Raw genomic sequence first — 17,952 nt, forward strand, 5'->3', positions numbered from 1 at the left:
TTGGCATTCTCTCAACCAGCATAATCTCCAACACGTCAAATAATGATGTCAAATAATCTCAGGAGGAGATGGAGGAATCAGCATGCCTAGCCCTCTTTTGTGTTCCTGTCCAGTCGTATGTGGGCAATGGTCATCACTCAGTCATCAGATCCTATGGTCCTCTGTGTTGAAACTGACACAGGAAGCAATGCTAGAATACTGAAGACTTGGAGTCAGAACCACAGTGAAATACAGGGCATTGTGGCTGAAGCTCCAAGACATCACTGATCTTTTACTGTTACCGCTGTTCATAAATGCTAAAAAGGTGATCATAATGTGATCATAAAGTGATCATAAATGTTCATGAAGCATTGGGTGACATATGAAGGTGCTCTCTGGCTGACAATACTGTACGTTTCATGTGGTATTGTGATGTGTTTACTGGTGTAAACAGTATCCATCATTTTCATTTATTAGCATTTTCCATTGACGGTACAACATTCCAGACACAATGTAATAAAAAGAGTAATTTATTCATCTGTGTGTTTTGGCAATGTTCTGTCGGTAATAATTTATTAGTGCTCTAACACAATAAAATATTTGGAAAGGACAAGTGTTGTTCGGCAGTTTAGAGTGTTTATGCCATATATATTTGGCTTTGTATAGCCACATATTTGCGGCCACAGGATTAGTGACTTGTGTTTGTTTCTCTGCCTCCATGGAGACATTCTTTATGGGTCTGCTCCTGCTGCTGGTTGCAGATGGTGTATAAAGGCTCTGAACCACACACACACACACACACACACACACACACACACACACACACACACACACACACACACACACACACACACACACACACACACACACACACACACACACACACACACACACACACACACACACACACACACACACATACCAACAGCGTACTAGCCATACACCACTCAGGAACACAGCGTGTGCCACATCTCCATATTACATCCACATCTCAGCACGATATCCACATCTACTGCTAGAGTGGTTGAACAATGAGTCAGGAGTCAGGAGTGTGGTCATACAGCAAGCGGGCAAGTAAACACCATCTGAGTCAAAGTCACTAAATCAAACAGGTCAAAATGTCATTAAGCTCCTGTCTCCCCCCTGGATCTGAGGGCTGTATGTGTACTGCATACATACAGTACCATAAGATTTATGGGTCATTGGTGCACAACATTTCTGGTGGATTGGTGTTCAAATCAGACCCGAGTTCCAATACATGTGTATTTGTTTTTTCAACACTTATTTTCTGTGTATTTGAGTATTTTCAAATAATTATGCCCGGATGCTGATTGGTTGATAGCAGGGAGTTATTCACGACAATCTCCCTGGGTAATGCCTGTTAACAGTTCCATTTGGATTATGAATGTGCTGTCCCACAGCCCAGCTAGGCAATTCGTAAACTTAATCTCCACTGGAAAATAGTGTCTAGACATTATTTCTCCATGATTGTAGCCTAGCATTTGGTTTGCAACATTGGGGTTTATCTAAACTTTGCTGCCTGCCGCTCCGTACCTGTGTAACAATGTTGCAGATTTTTTGTTGCAATCTCCACCTTCCCATATAGAGAATGAACGCATCGGGGTGAGATTGACAGCTTCTCTGAGCCAGGCAAATTCATTTATCAGGATCATTATTCTGGATATATGCAAATTAATTTGCAATAAAAACAAAGTTAAAACAAACAAAAATGTACCTAGTTTGCTGTCATTTCAGCTGCCTGATGTGATCGTATATTAGCGTTAGTTGGCTAGCTAGCAGAGCAGAAGTAGAAAGCGTTGCACTGCAACCTTTCTGCTAAGAACGGACGACCACCCTGCTTTGGCTAACAACCATGCCAATTGAATCCAATTTGGCTAGCAGCTTCAGAATTTCAGAACTAACAGCTGGTTTTTGTCCGGACTATATTGTATGGTGGAAATAAAATTAATTTACTCATTAAAATAAAGTTTTAATAAAAATATTGTAATGAAACAGCAGGGCGCAGGTCTCGAACACTCGACCTTCTAGCCCGAGGTCCGGCGGCGTATCGATCTTATGTCTTGAAAGTAATTAAAATACCCTAAATGGTATTTGAACCCAGGTCTGGTTAAACTCACTCTATATACTGTATTAGGCAGAATTTATTACATTTACATTACATTTAAGTCATTTAGCAGACGCTCTTATCCAGAGCGACTTACAAATTGGTGCATTCACCTTATGACATCCAGTGGAACAGCCACTTTACAATAGTGCATCTAAATATTTTAAGGGGGGGGGGGGTGAGAAGGATTACTTTATCCTATCCTAAGTATTCCTTAAAGAGGTGGGGTTTCAGGTGTCTCCGGAATGTGGTGATTGATAGTGCCTTGGTAGCATCCTAGGCAGAGAGCTCCTGCAAATGTGTACATATTGTTACAAAAAACATGTTTTCATTGTTTTTGGATTTGCAGATTGACTGACAGGTGAACTATTTTTAGGTTGGGTAGGTATCTAGTTAGCTGGCTAATGTTTTTGTTTTTGAAAATGCATCTGGACACAGTACCAGCTTTTTTATTTCACCAGGCTGCCAGTTCCTGATCTTTTGAGAACATCATGTGAGGAGTCACTTGAAGAGTGTTAGGAATGGGAGATGGAGGAATACAGTGAAGGCAGAGGGCTCGAAGTGAGGACGACTGGCTACTATTCTGAACTTTGTGTGGTGAGCTTTCTGGCACCCAGAGCTGCCGAGGCATCACCTAAGTGGGTGCTTCACAGAGTGGAAGAGTAGACCTGTGGCTATATGACTCAGGCTGGTTCCCAGACTTGCCCTCTACAAGATCATCAGCAGACTCCATCACCATCATTTACCATCCTGTGACCAGCTACCTCCGCTCAAGCGGCAAGTAGCCTAGTGGTTAGAGTGTTAGACTAGTAACCAAAAGATTGCAAGATCGAATGCCTGAGCCGACAAGGTAAAAATCTGTCATTCTGCCTCTGAACAAGGCAGTTAACCCACTATTCCTAACCCACTACTGTCATAGAAAATAAGAATATGTTCTTGCCTAGTTAAATAGAGGAAGAAAAAACTGAACCAACCCTCTCCATCTGCAGAGGATGCAGAATTCAAAGACCTGGCCTCTATTGGTTGACCTGACCTGCCATGATAAATTGCTTGTTTTGTCTTCTATTATGAAAAGCACTATAGAAGTTTCATAAATTACTATTATTTGAATCCAAATAAGTTCAGCTCAGTCAAAACTGTTCGCTGCTCTGGCTCCCCAATGGTGGAACAAACTCCCTCACGACGCCAGGACAGCGGAGTCAATCACCACCTTCCGTCTTCTATTAAAATATTTAGATGCAATTGTAAAGTGGTTGTTCCACTGGATGTCAGAATGTTTGTAAGTCATAAATTGCTAAATGACTTAAATGTAAATTTGAATCACAATCAAATATAGCAATTTAGACCATAGAAATATTCTTAGCCACCCTGTTCCATTGCCATGGCAATTATGAATCATAAAAATACACATGACCACATCACACAATCAATTAGGTAGAATGTTGGAATTGGAATGTTTGGTTGATAAGAGCCAGTGTTTATTTAAACCCATTGCCATGGTGATTCTACATCATACAAAAACATTGCCTTTTGAATATGATGATATCTCAATTGAATGCAGCCTGTTTTCAATGTAGAATGCTTGGTTGGAACTCAGTTTCGGTGGAAACAAACCTAAGACTAGGTGTGCGACTTGTGCTCTGCTATCTGAGATGATCCATTTGTCAACAATGGGTGTGTTTGTAAATTCACTCTGGAGTGCCAGAGTGCTGTCCGAGCACGCTCTGGGTGTTTCATAAATTCACTCTGGAGTGCCAGAGTGCTCTCCGAGCACGCTCTGGGTGTTTCATAAATTCACTCTGGAGTGCCAGAGTGCTCTCCGAGCACGCTCTGGGTGTTTCATAAATTCACTCTGGAGTGCCAGAGTGCTCTCCGAGCACACTCTGGGTGTTTCATAAATTCACTCTGGAGTGCCAGAGTGCTCTCCGAGCACACTCTGGGTGTTTCATAAATTCACTCTGGAGTGCCAGAGTGCTCTCCGAGCACACTCTGGGTGTTTCATAAATTCACTCTGGAGTGCCAGAGTGCTCTCCGAGCACGCTCTGGGTGTTTCATAAATTCACTCTGGAGTGCCAGAGTGCTCTCCGAGCACGCTCTGGGTGTTTCATAAATTCACCCTGGAGTGCCAGAGTGCTCTCCCAGCACGCTCTGGGTGTTTCATAAATTCACCCTGGAGTGCCAGAGTGCTCTCCGAGCACGCTCTGGGTGTTTCATAAATTCACTCTGGAGTGCCAGAGTGCTCTCCGAGCACGCTCTGGGTGTTTCATAAATTCACTCTGGAGTGCCAGAGTGCTCTCCGAGCACGCTCTGGGTGTTTCATAAATTCACTCTGGAGTGCCAGAGTGCTCTCCGAGCACACTCTGGGTGTTTCATAAATTCACTCTGGAGTGCCAGAGTGCTCTCCGAGCACGCTCTGGGTGTTTCATAAATTCACTCTGGAGTGCCAGAGTGCTCTCCGAGCACGCTCTGGGTGTTTCATAAATTCACCCTGGAGTGCCAGAGTGCTCTCCCAGCACGCTCTGGGTGTTTCATAAATTCACCCTGGAGTGCCAGAGTGCTCTCCGAGCACACTCTGGGTGTTTCATAAATTCACTCTGGAGTGCCAGAGTGCTCTCCGAGCACGCTCTGGGTGTTTCATAAATTCACCCTGGAGTGCCAGAGTGCTCTCCGAGCACGCTCTGGGTGTTTCATAAATTCACTCTGGAGTGCCAGAGTGCTCTCCGAGCACGCTCTGGGTGTTTCATAAATTCACTCTGGAGTGCCAGAGTGCTCTCCGAGCACGCTCTGGGTGTTTCATAAATTCACTCTGGAGTGCCAGAGTGCTCTCCGAGCACGCTCTGGGTGTTTCATAAATTCACTCTGGAGTGCCAGAGTGCTCTCCGAGCACACTCTGGGTGTTTCATAAATTCACTCTGGAGTGCCAGAGTGCTCTCCGAGCACGCTCTGGGTGTTTCATAAATTCACTCTGGAGTGCCAGAGTGCTCTCCGAGCACGCTCTGGGTGTTTCATAAATTCACCCTGGAGTGCCAGAGTGCTCTCCCAGCACGCTCTGGGTGTTTCATAAATTCACCCTGGAGTGCCAGAGTGCTCTCCGAGCACACTCTGGGTGTTTCATAAATTCACTCTGGAGTGCCAGAGTGCTCTCCGAGCACGCTCTGGGTGTTTCATAAATTCACTCTGGAGTGCCAGAGTGCTCTCCGAGCACGCTCTGGGTGTTTCATAAATTCACTCTGGATTGCCAGAGTGCTCTCCGAGCACGCTCTGGGTGTTTCATAAATTCACTCTGGATTGCCAGAGTGCTCTCCGAGCACGCTCTGGGTGTTTCATAAATTCACTCTGGAGTGCCAGAGTGCTCTCCGAGCACGCTCTGGGTGTTTCATAAATTCACTCTGGAGTGCCAGAGTGCTCTCCGAGCACGCTCTGGGTGTTTCATAAATTCACTCTGGAGTGCCAGAGTGCTCTCCGAGCACGCTCTGGGTGTTTCATAAATTCACTCTGGAGTGCCAGAGTGCTCTCCGAGCACGCTCTGGGTGTTTCATAAATTCACTCTGGAGTGCCAGAGTGCTCTCCGAGCACGCTCTGGGTGTTTCATAAATTCACTCTGGAGTGCCAGAGTGCTCTCCGAGCACGCTCTGGGTGTTTCATAAATTCACTCTGGAGTGCCAGAGTGCTCTCCGAGCACGCTCTGGGTGTTTCATAAATTCACTCTGGAGTGTCAGAGTGCTCTCCGAGCACGCTCTGGGTGTTTCATAAATTCACTCTGGAGTGTCAGAGTGCTCTCCGAGCACGCTCTGGGTGTTTCATAAATTCAGAGCACTGTCAGATCGTCCGTTCCTCTGGATGCTCTGGCTGAGGAGTAGGGTTGATCCGAGCGGTCTGACCTCACAACTGCAGTCAAGCACCCGAGCTAACTGGCTCACTCTGACCATTTTAATCGCCCACAGTTATAGTCAGAGCGTTGCTGACTGTAACTGTGCTGCTGGCAATAATTTAATTACGCTTTTTTGCCAACGTTTAGTGACACCAGCCATGTTGAGCGTTCGTTAAATTTGTCAGTTATTCTGTGCTCTGGCTCAATCAGACGAGAATGCTCTGAAATCGGAGTAGCCAGAGTGAATTTACGAATGCACCCAATAGCTGTCTACACGAAGCAATTTGACCAGTATGTACCTAGGAGGGAACAGGAACACCAGTACCATTTCCCTCTTTTTAAAGATATAATTTAACTGTACTGTATTGTATGAATAGTATTTTTGTTGTCTCTTGGTGTCTTTCCAATATATAACTCTTATTTTTTATTTTTTACTTTGAATGTAAAGTCCTTGTTTATAACTCTTCCGTACTTTGTCATGTATTTGTATGTTTTATGTGGAAGAGTACCCAGGAAGAGTACCCAGGAAGAGTACCCAGGAAGAGTACCCAGGAAGAGTACCCAGGAAGAGTACCCAGGAAGAGTACCCAGGAAGAGTACCCAGGAAGAGTACCCAGGAAGAGTACCCAGGAAGAGTACCCAGGAAGAGTACCCAGGAAGAGTACCCAGGAAGAGTACCCAGGAAGAGTACCCAGGAAGAGTACCCAGGAAGAGTACCCAGGAAGAGTAGCGGCTGCATGTGCAGTAGCTAATGGATTTGATAATAAACCAAACTAAACTGGAGGTCTCACCCCCACCTCAACCCCCCTGAGCCCACTCTCTCAGGGCTCTGCCAAAGGCAATGGAGGCACTACTCACACAGTAAGTGTGACTTTATAATTCTCAGTTAGCTACATGTGAATCGTTTTAATATAGCTAGCCAGCTAGATTTACATGTAAAAAACAAAAATAAAAACAAAATGTGTGTTGTTATGAAAGGCTACGCTAGCCATGAATTCTTTGTGGGTAAAGTTTGCTAGCTAGGTACCCGTTCTTTGTCAGTTAGCCTGCGGTCTACACACACTACAGTGGATATTCTAGACAATTAAACATGGCAAAATTAACACAGTATGTATTTATTTGCATATCAAGCTCAACTTTTTATAGTCAGGCAACATATGAGATGTGAGTGGGCAACTTTCCATTCTGAAGGAGGTCATTTTCTCTCGCATCAGCTCAAAACCAGCCGGCATTGCCAGCCGGCATTGTATTCAACCAAAGAGTCTCCCGTTTCTATAAAGAATGGTACACCTCTGATTGTAAATCCACACTAAGCCAGATCGAGTCCTTTTTAAAATAATTAAGAACAGCTCTTCTCTCAACTGAGGAAGCTGGCTTGATGGGAGCCCACATCCCTCTCCATGAACTCAAAAGGGCACTGGATAACATAAATAAAGGCAAGTCACCTGGTTGTAATGGTATTCCTTCTGAGGTCTATTTACAATTTTGGAACCAATTAGGTCCACTGTTACTTGAAATTATTAACACAGCCGTTCACAAAGGTACATTTGGAAGGGGTGTAAATACAGCACTAATTTTGCTTTTGTGAAAAAAAGGTAAGGACGCCACCCAGTGCTCTCACTATCGCCCCCTATCTTTGATAAACACAGATGTAAAAAAAAACATCTACAAAACGTACTTACCCAAATTGGTACATCCGGACCAAAACGGGTTTGTTAAAAAACAATTATCCAGAGATAACCTCCGTCGTCTATTGCATATCTTACATGCTTCATCAGAAACCAAAGCTCCTTGGGTAGTTCTATCTCCTGACGCAGAAAAAACTAGGGAATATGGTGCCATTTGGGACACAGCCAGAGCCAACATGGCGGGTGGTTGATGAAAGCAACTGGGACCTCCTGACCTCTGTTTGATACTTGTCACTCTATCATTAGATGTGAACCTGGCACCCTCGGACGCCATTGGTCAGCGCTGCTTTCAGACACAAACACTTCTACTGTATGTCTAGAGCCTCAAAGACAAAGGCTATTGGCTGAAAAATAATCACTAAGCCTGAACTTGTTCAGGGACATGTCCTCTTTCTTCCTGCAATGCAGTGCAGAAAAAGTGCAGTAAGATTATCCTGCTTTAGATTGAAAACATATGACAATGGGTTCACAGTAGAATGACAATGGCGACTACATACACATCCTCGCTGCAGAGGTTTGAATGAATTTACAAGATGACCTGGCCTCCACAATCACCCGGGAGGGCTTGATGAGATTTAGGGACCTGTGGTAGGCAAGAGTACAGGTTTCATAGCCCAACTAGAGGTTATGATCAGATAGCTTGTCAAAAACTGCTGTAAAACTAAGCAGTTCAGAATAGATCATCTAATTTTGACTCACTACATCAAATGAGCAGAAAAAGTACATACCAGAAAAATGTCACTTTGGCATACACGTAACGTAGAGTACCAGTCAAAAGTTTGGTAAAAGACCAAGTCCATATTATGGCAAGAACAGCTCGAATAAGCAAAGAGAAACGACAGCCCATCATTACTTTTAGACATGAAGGTCAGTCAACCCAGGAAATGTCAAGAAGTTTCTTCAAGCAAGCGCAGTCACAAAAACCATCAAGCGCTATGATGAAACTGTCTCTCATGAGGACCGTCACAGGAAAGGAAGACCCAGAGTTACCGCTGCTGCAGAGGATACATTCATTAGAATAACTGTACCTCAGATTTCAGCCCAAATAAAAGCTTCACAGAGTTCAAGTAACAGACACATTTCAACATCAAGAGACTGCGTAATCAGGCCTCCATGGTCGAATTGCTGTAAAGAAATCCCTACTAAAGGAAACCAATAATAAGAAGAGCTTGGGCTAAGAAACACAAGTAATGGACATTAGACCGATGGAAATCTGTCCTTTGGTTTGATGAGTCCAAATGTGAGAATTTTGATTCCAACCCCCATGTCTTTGTGAGACGCAGAGTAGGTTAACGGATGATCTCTGCATGTGTGGTTCTCACTGTGAAGCATGGAGGAGGAGGTGTAATAATGTAGGGGTTCTTTGCTGGTGACACTGTCAGTGATTTATTTAGAATTCAAGGCACACTTAACCAGCATGGATCCACAGCATTCTGCAGCGATACGCCATCCCATCTGGTTTGTGCTTAGTGGGACTATCATTTGTTTTTCAACAGGACAATGACCCAAAACCCAACACACCTCCACACTGTGTAAGGGCTATTTGACCAAGAAGGAGAGTGATGGAGTGCTGCATCAGATGACCTGGCCACCACAATCACCCAACCTCAACCCAATTGATATGGTTTGGGATGAGTTGGACCACAGAGTGAAGGAAAAGCTGTCAATAAGTGCTCAGCATATGTGGGAACTCCTTCAAGACTGTTGGAAAAGCATTCCAGGTGAAGCTGGTTGAAAGAATACCAAGAGTGTGCAAAGCTGTCATCAAGGCAAAGGGTGGCTACATTGAAAATTCTCAAATATATAACATATATTTGAATTTGTTTAACACTTCTTTGGTTACCACTTGATTCCATATGTGTTATTTCATGGTTTTGATTTCTTCACTATTATTCTGTTATGCAGGTGAGTGAGGACCCAAAAGCGGTTTAACAGAAACAGAGTCTTTTAATGTTCAAGCACAGGGAAAACATAAATCCTCTTCAGATGTATCGGTTGACTAGTCCCCTTCCAGTAGCAGAGGAGAATAGCAGGGCTAGCGGCAACAGACTGCAGGTCCCTCCGGGTAGGCGCGGGCCGTAGAGGACAGAGGCACCTGATCAAACGCAGCATCTAATGAAGAGGCAGATTACGACAGGACAGAACAAGGGAGAAGCAAACGAGAATCCGACAAAGACAGAAGCAGAAACAGAGAGAGAAATAGAGACCTAATCAGAGGGAAAAGAGGGAACAGGTGTGAGAGAGAGAACGAGGTCGTTAGAGGAGAATGAGGGACAGCTGGGAGAAGGAAAGGGACCATAGAGAGAGAGAGAGATAGAGGGAGAGAAGGTAACCTAATACGACCAGCAGGGGGAAACGAAGAGAAGAGAAAGAACAGGAGCAAGACATAACATGACAATACATGACATATTCCCTATGTGTCCAAACTTTTGAGTGGTACTGTACGCAATGCATCAATATTATGATTTAAACGATGGGCACATACAGTTGAAGTCAGAAGTTTACATAAATCTTTGTCAAATATATTTACACTCAGTTCTTCACAATTACTGACATTTAATCCTAGTAAAAATTCCCTATCTTAGATCAGTTAGGATGACAACTTTATTTTAAGAATGTGAAATGTCAGAATGATAGTAGAGAGAATGATTTATTTCAGCTTTTATTTCTTTCATCACATTCCCAGTGGGTCAGAAGTTTACATACACTCAATTAGAATTTGGTAGCATTGCCGTTAAATGGTTTAACTTGGGTCAAACGTTTCAGGTAGCCTTCCACAAGCTTCCCACAAAAAGTTGGGTGAATGTTGGCCTATTCCTCCTGACAGAGCTGGTGTAACTGAGTCAGGTTTGTAGGCCTCCTTGCTTGCACACACTTTTTCAGTTCTGCCCACAAATGTTCTATAGGATTGAGGTCAGTGCTTTGTGATGGCCACTCCAATACCTTGACTTTGTTGTCCTTAAGCCATTTTGTCAACATTTTGGAAGTATCATTGTCCATTTGGAAGACCCATTTGCGACCAAGCTTTAACTTCCTGACTGATGTCTTGAAATGTTACTTCATTATATCCACATAATTGTCCTTTCTAATTACGCAATCTATTTTGTGAAGTGCACCAGTCCCTCCTGCAGCAAATCACCCCCACAACATGATGCTGCCACCCCCGTGCTTCACGGTTGGGATGGTGTTCTTCGGCTTGCAAGCCTCCCCTTTTTCCTCCTAACATAATGATGGTCATTATGGCCAAACAGTTCTATTTTTGTTTCATCAGCAGAGGACATTTCTCCAAAAAGTATGAGCTTTTTTATGGCGTTTTGGAGCAGTGGCTTCTTCCTTGCTTAGTGGCCTTTCATGTCGATATAGGACTCGTTGTACTGTGGATATAGATACTTTGTACCTGTTTCCTCCAGCATCTTCACAAGGTCCTTTGCTGTTGTTCTGGGATTGATTTGCACTTTTCACACCAAAGTACGTTTATCTCTATGAGACAGAACAAGTCTCCTTCCTGAGCGGTATGACGGCTGCATGGTCTCATGGTGTTTATGTTTGCCTACTATTGTTTGTACAGATGAACGTGGTACCTTCATGCAATTGGAAATTGCTCCCAATGATGAACCATACTTGATTTTCCCATGATATCAAGCAAAGAGGCACTGAGTTTGAAGGTAGGCCTTGAAATACATCCATAGGTACACATCATTTTCTGGAATTTTCCAAGCTGTTTAAAGGCACTGTCAACTTAGTGTATGTAAACTTCTGACCCACTGGAATTGTGATACAGTGAATTATAAGTGAAATAATCTGTCTGTAAACAATTGTTGGAAAAATTATTTGTGTCATGCGCAAAGTAGCTGTCCTAACCGACTTGCCAAAACTATAGTTTGTTAACAAGAAATTTGTGGAGTGGTTGAAAAACGAGTTTTAATGACTCCAACCTAAGTGTATGTAAACTTCTGACTTCAGCTGTAGGTGTAAAGGGCATTTTCCTCGTTGACTTACCATTCTGTTAGGGAAGGTGCTGAAGTCCTTTACCATGATCTGTCTGAGCATGTCAGGGTCAGCTACCAGCACCACGGGCCTCCGGCCTAGATAGTATCTGGAGAGACAACACAGGACAGGTTGACATGCCAGACACATTTGTTTGCACGCATACACACACAAAGGCATACACACAGGAGCATTCACACAGTCACACACCCACCCACGCACACACACAAACAGACACACATGCGCACACACACACATACACCACACACACACACAAACGGCTTTGGGGCTAGCATGAATAAATAACAGGACGCCAATCAAAAGTGGTGGTCATCACAGAGGAAGTGAGGCCTGGGGAGAAATATACTCAAAACCACACCCACACACCTTAGACTTGGACTTGTCGAGGAGTCTTACAACAGAAGAACAACAAGCCATGGGCTTGATAAACCACAGGATTTAAAGGAGCAAAGTGATGGCTTTGTTTGTTTCCTGCAGCACCACTCGTTATTGTTCTAGGCTAGTCCTCTCTGTCAGGATTGCCTCAGTTCACTGCAATGATAGCCAGGAAACACTGACTAACTGCTCAGTCCTATCTCACCATGTTATAGGACATAGGCTATAGGAGATTGGTCACAAGGCTGAGTGGAGAGCTAATGCCCGGTGCTATAAAGCCAAGGTTAAAAGGTAAGGAGAAAGTCCTCTCTCACAGGAACTCCATCTTGTTAAGTGCCTTTTTAATGAAAGTACATTTCAAATTGATTTTTTTGGGAAGATAATTAGACACTGCAAATTGATAATTGGATATTAAATCTTCCAGGCAAATAAGAGATACAATACATCTAGGAATATTGGAGGTTTTAAAAGCTCCTCATTTATTGGAGAGTCTAAGGTTTCCAATCATCAGTGGAATACAGTGCTGGGTAAAGGTAGCTAGTATAAATATGATATTCAGCCCTGAGCGAGGGGCTGTATGGGGAGCCACAGTGGAGCACTGAGACTGTCTGTCACTATGAATTAAGAGTCCCGTGCTCATCCCTGGCTCCCCTAAGTTACTCACACGCACACATGCACATGCACACACACTCACCCCTCATCGGGGCTCATCAAAAAGCAGACAGCTATTCCTGCTGCTCCTATGGCAGTGTCTCATTCCTACAGTGGCACACTAATCCAGCTCAGCCTGTGGCCAATCTCTATTCCTGTTGTAGTTGTTATAATACCTACAGAAAAACATGTTGCCTCTGATAGATGCAGGGTGTCTATAGTCATTCAGACTACTACAACAGCTGTGAATAGTTACATTAAAGAAACAATTCCTCTCAAAACTTCTAAGTCAGCATTCTTGGTTGAGGGACTGATGGTATAGTGGGCTTTCAACAGATTCACAAACAACACCCGGGGACCCATAAAACACAAGGTCTCAGAGTAGGAGTGCTGATCCAGGATCAGTGCTGCCTTTTCGATCATAATGAATAAGATAATGAGGGGGGGGGGGGCTGATCCTATATCATCACTCCTACTCAGAGACATTATTTGAACATAGGCCATGAACTCTGGATGACATGAAAGGAGGGTAGGCTACAGAAGATGTTGCTCTTGTCTTGTCCCCAGTTGCAAAGCTAATGTTACTCCACATGTAGCAAGGTTTAAATAGTACGGGGTAATGGTCCAGTAGTAGAGGGAGGACTCTGACCTCCTTTTAAAGGAAGGTCATGTAACAATCCACTTGTCTGTTTATGACTGCACCAGGCTGTGACACTGGACGGGTAATGGTTCAGTTATCTGGCCCGGAAGTGAGTTCCATTCCATAGCCTGCATGGGTAACACTATAACTACTCTGGCCTGGCTACTCAGACCAACTGGTAGCTATGCAGGCTCCTCTGTGTGTTGGTGTGTTTCATGACCCATCGGTGGCTATAGTCGCAACACCGTAACTATACAAATGTATGAATGCATATCATTCCATTTGTGTGTTTGCAAAGTTAAGGTGTAGGTTCACCTGCCATTGTATGGTCCTGCTGTATTTTAGTTTCCAAAATACAAATCACAAATATTTCTGCCTGAGCATATTCATGGTGAATTTTGTTAGCAGAGAAACTAGGTTTTTTGTGTATTTTTTTCTTCTTTGATTGTCCATTAGATGTATTTATATGATCTGTATTTATGTTATAGAGTTGAAGTCAGAAGTTTACATACACTTAGGTTGGAGTCATTAAAACTCGTTTTTCAACCACTCCACACATTTATTGTTAAAAAAACTATAGTTTTTGCAAGTTGGTTAGGACATCTACTTTGTGAATGACACAAGTCATTTTTCTAACAATTGTTTACAGACAGATTATTTCACTTATAATTCACTATATCACTGTATCCAGTGGGTCAGAAGTTTCCATACACTGAGTTGACTGTGCCTTGAAACAGCTTGGAAAATTCCAGAAAATGATGTTATGGCTTTAGATGCTTCTGATGGACCAATTGACATAATTTGAGTCAATTCGAGGTGTCCCTGTGAATGCATTTCAAGGCTTACCTTCAAACTCAGTGCCTCTTTGCCTCTTTGCTCTTTGACATCATGGGAAAATCAAAAGAAATCAGCCAAGACCTCAGAAAAACAATTGTAGACCTCTACAAGTCTGGTTCATCCTTAGGAGCAATTTCCAAACGCCTGAAGGTACCACGTTCATCTGTACAAACAATAGTACACAAGTATAAACACCATGGGACCACGCAGCCGTCATACCGCTCAGGAAGGAGACGCGTTCTGTCTCCTAGAGATGAATGTATTTTGGTGCGAAAAGTGCAAATCAATCCCAGAACAACAGCAAAGGACCATGTGAAGATGCTGGAGGAAACAGGTACAAAGTATCTATATCCACAGTACAACGAGTCCTATATCGACATGAAAGGCCACTAAGCAAGGAAGAAGCCACTGCTCCAAAACCTCCATAAAAAAAGCCAGACTATGGTTTTCAACTGCACATGGGGACAAAGATCATACTTTTTGGAGAAATTTCCTCTGGTCTGATGAAACCGTGAAGCACGGGGGTGGCAGCATCATGTTATGGGGGTGCTTTGCTATACAGGAGGGACTGGTGAACTTCACAAAATAGATGGCATCATGAGGATGGTAAATTATGTGGATATATTGAAGCAACATCTCAAGACATCAGTCAGGAAGTAAAATCTTGGTCGGAAATGGGTCTTCTAAATGGACAACGACCCAAAGCATTTTTCCAAAGTTGTGCCAAAATGGCTTAAGGACAAGAAACATACAGGAACTCAAATCCTTCTGTTCACCTGATTTAGAATTCCTCACAATCAAATGTAGAACGCATTATCTACCAAGAGAATTCTCTTCGATTATAATTATTATAATCACAGCCGTATATATCCCCCCCAAGCAGACACATCGATGGCTCTGAACGAACTTTATTTAACTCTTTGCAAACTGGAACCCATTTATCCGGAGGCTGCATTCATTGTATCTGGGGATTTTAACAAGGCTAATCTGAAAACAAGACTCCCTAAATTTTATCAGCATATCGATTGCGCAACCAGGGGTGGAAAAACCTTGGATCATTGTTACTCTAACTTCCGCGACGCATATAAGGCCCTGCCCCGCCCCCTTTCGGAAAAGCTGACCACGACTCCAATTTGTTGATCCCTGCCTACAGACAGAAACTAAAACAAGAGGCTCCCACGCTGAGGTCTGTCCAACGCTGGTCCGACCAAGCTGACTCCACACTCCAAGACTGCTTCCATCACGTGGACTGGGATATGTTTCGTATTGCGTCAGATAACAATATTGACGAATACGCTGATTCGGTGTGCGAGTTCATTAGAACGTGCGTTGAAGATGTCGTTCCCATAGCAACGATTAAAACATTCCCTAACCAGAAACCGTGGATTGATGGCAGCATTCGCGTGAAACTGAAAGCGCGAACCACTGCTTTTAATCAGGGCAAGGTGACTGGTAACATGACCGAATACAAACAGTGCAGCTATTCCCTCCGCAAGGCTATCAAACAAGCTAAGCGTCAGTACAAAGACAAAGTAGAATCTCAATTCAACGGCTCAGACACAAGAGGCATGTGGCAGGGTCTACAGTCAATCACGGACTACAAGAAGAAATCCAGCCCAGTCACGGACCAGGATGTCTTGCTCCCAGGCAGACTAAATAACTTTTTTGCCTGCTTTGAGGACAATACAGTGCCACTGACACGGCCTACAACGAAAACATGCGGACTCTCCTTCACTGCAGCCGAGGTGAGTAAGACATTTAAACGTGTTAACCCTCGCAAGGCTGCAGGCCCAGACGGCATCCCCAGCCGCGCCCTCAGAGCATGCGCAGACCAGCTGGCCGGTGTGTTTACGGACATATTCAATCAATCCCTATACCAGTCTGCTGTTCCCACATGCTTCAAGAGGGCCACCATTGTTCCTGTTCCCAAGAAAGCTAAGGTAACTGAGCTAAACGACTACCGCCCCGTAGCACTCACTTCCGTCATCATGAAGTGCTTTGAGAGACTAGTCAAGGACCATATCACCTCCACCCTACCTGACACCCTAGACCCACTCCAATTTGCTTACCGCCCAAATAGGTCCACAGACGATGCAATCTCAACCACACTGCACACTGCCCGAACCCATCTGGACAAGAGGAATACCTATGTGAGAATGCTGTTCATCGACTACAGCTCGGCATTCAAGACCATAGTACCCTCCAAGCTCGTCATCAAGCTCGAGACCCTGGGTCTCGACCCCACCCTGTGCAACTGGGTACTGGACTTCCTGATGGGCCGCCCCCAGGTGGTGAGGGTAGGCAACAACATCTCCTCCCCGCTGATCCTCAACACTGGGGCCCCACAAGGGTGCGTTCTGAGCCCTCTCCTGTACTCCCTGTTCACCCACGACTGCGTGGCCACGCACGCCTCCAACTCAATCATCAAGTTTGCGGACAACACAACAGTGGTAGGCTTGATTACCAACAACGACAAGACGGCCTACAGGGAGGAGGTGAGGGCCCTCGGAGTGTGGTGTCAGGAAAATAACCTCACACTCAACGTCAACAAAACTAAGGAGATGATTGTGGACTTCAGGAAACAGCAGAGGGAACACCCCCCTATCCACATCGATGGAACAGTAGTGGAGAGGGGAGCAAGTTTTAAGTTCCTCGGCATACACATCACAGACAAACTGAATTGGTCCACTCACACAGACAGCATCGTGATGAAGGCGCAGCAGCGCCTCTTCAACCTCAGGAGGCTGAAGAAATTCGGCTTGTCACCAAAAGCACTCACAAACTTCTACAGATGCACAATCGAGAGCATCCTGGCGGGTTGTATCACCGCCTGGTACGGCAACTGCTCCGCCCTCAACTGTAAGGCTCTCCAGAGGGTAGTGAGGTCTGCACAACGCATCACCGGGGGCAAACTACCTGCCCTCCAGGACACCTACACCACCCGATGTTACAGGAAGGCCATAAAGTTCATCAAGGACATCAACCACCCGAGCCACTGCCTGTTCACCCCGCTATCATCCAGAAGGCGAGGTCAGTACAGGTGCATCAAAGCTGGGACCGAGAGACTGAAAAACAGCTTCTATCTCAAGGCCATCAGACTGTTAAACAGCCACCACTAACATTGAGTGGCTGCTGCCAACACACTGACACTGACACTGACTCAACTCCAGCCACTTTAATAATGGGAATTGATGGGAAATGATGTAAATATATCACTAGCCACTTTAAACAATGCTACCTTATATAATGTTACTTACCCTACATTATTCATCTCATATGCATACGTATATACTGTACTCTATAGCATCGACTGCATCCTTATGTAATACATGTATCACTAGCCACTTTAACTATGCCACTTTGTTTACATACTCATCTCATATGTATATACTGTACTCGATACCATCTACTGTATCTTGCCTATGCTGCTCTGTACCATCACTCATTCATGTATCCTTATGTACATATTCTTTATCCCCTTACACTGTGTATAAGACAGTAGTTTTGGAATTGTTAGTTAGATTACCTGTTGGTTATTACTGCATTGTCGGAACTAGAAGCACAAGCATTTCGCTACACTCGCATTAACATCTGCTAACCATGTGTATGTGACAAATACAATTTGATTTGAAAGTCAAGGCATTGGAGTGGTCAACTGAAAAAGTGTGTGTGAGCAAGGAGGCCTGCAAACCTGACTCAGTTACACCAGTTCTGTCAGGAGAAATGGGCCAAAATTCACTCAACTTATTGTGGGAAGCTTGTGGAAGGCTACCCATAA

The 17,952-nt window shown here is 44.2% G+C and overlaps 1 pseudogene; it reads right to left on the minus strand.

The window, feature by feature from the left end:
- The window catches only part of LOC123990257, a 111,863-nt pseudogene that overhangs the window by 48,337 nt on the left and 45,574 nt on the right, over positions 1-17,952 (minus strand).

This window comes from Oncorhynchus gorbuscha, linkage group LG02 (assembly GCF_021184085.1).
Source record: "Oncorhynchus gorbuscha isolate QuinsamMale2020 ecotype Even-year linkage group LG02, OgorEven_v1.0, whole genome shotgun sequence".
NCBI lineage: Eukaryota > Metazoa > Chordata > Actinopteri > Salmoniformes > Salmonidae > Oncorhynchus > Oncorhynchus gorbuscha.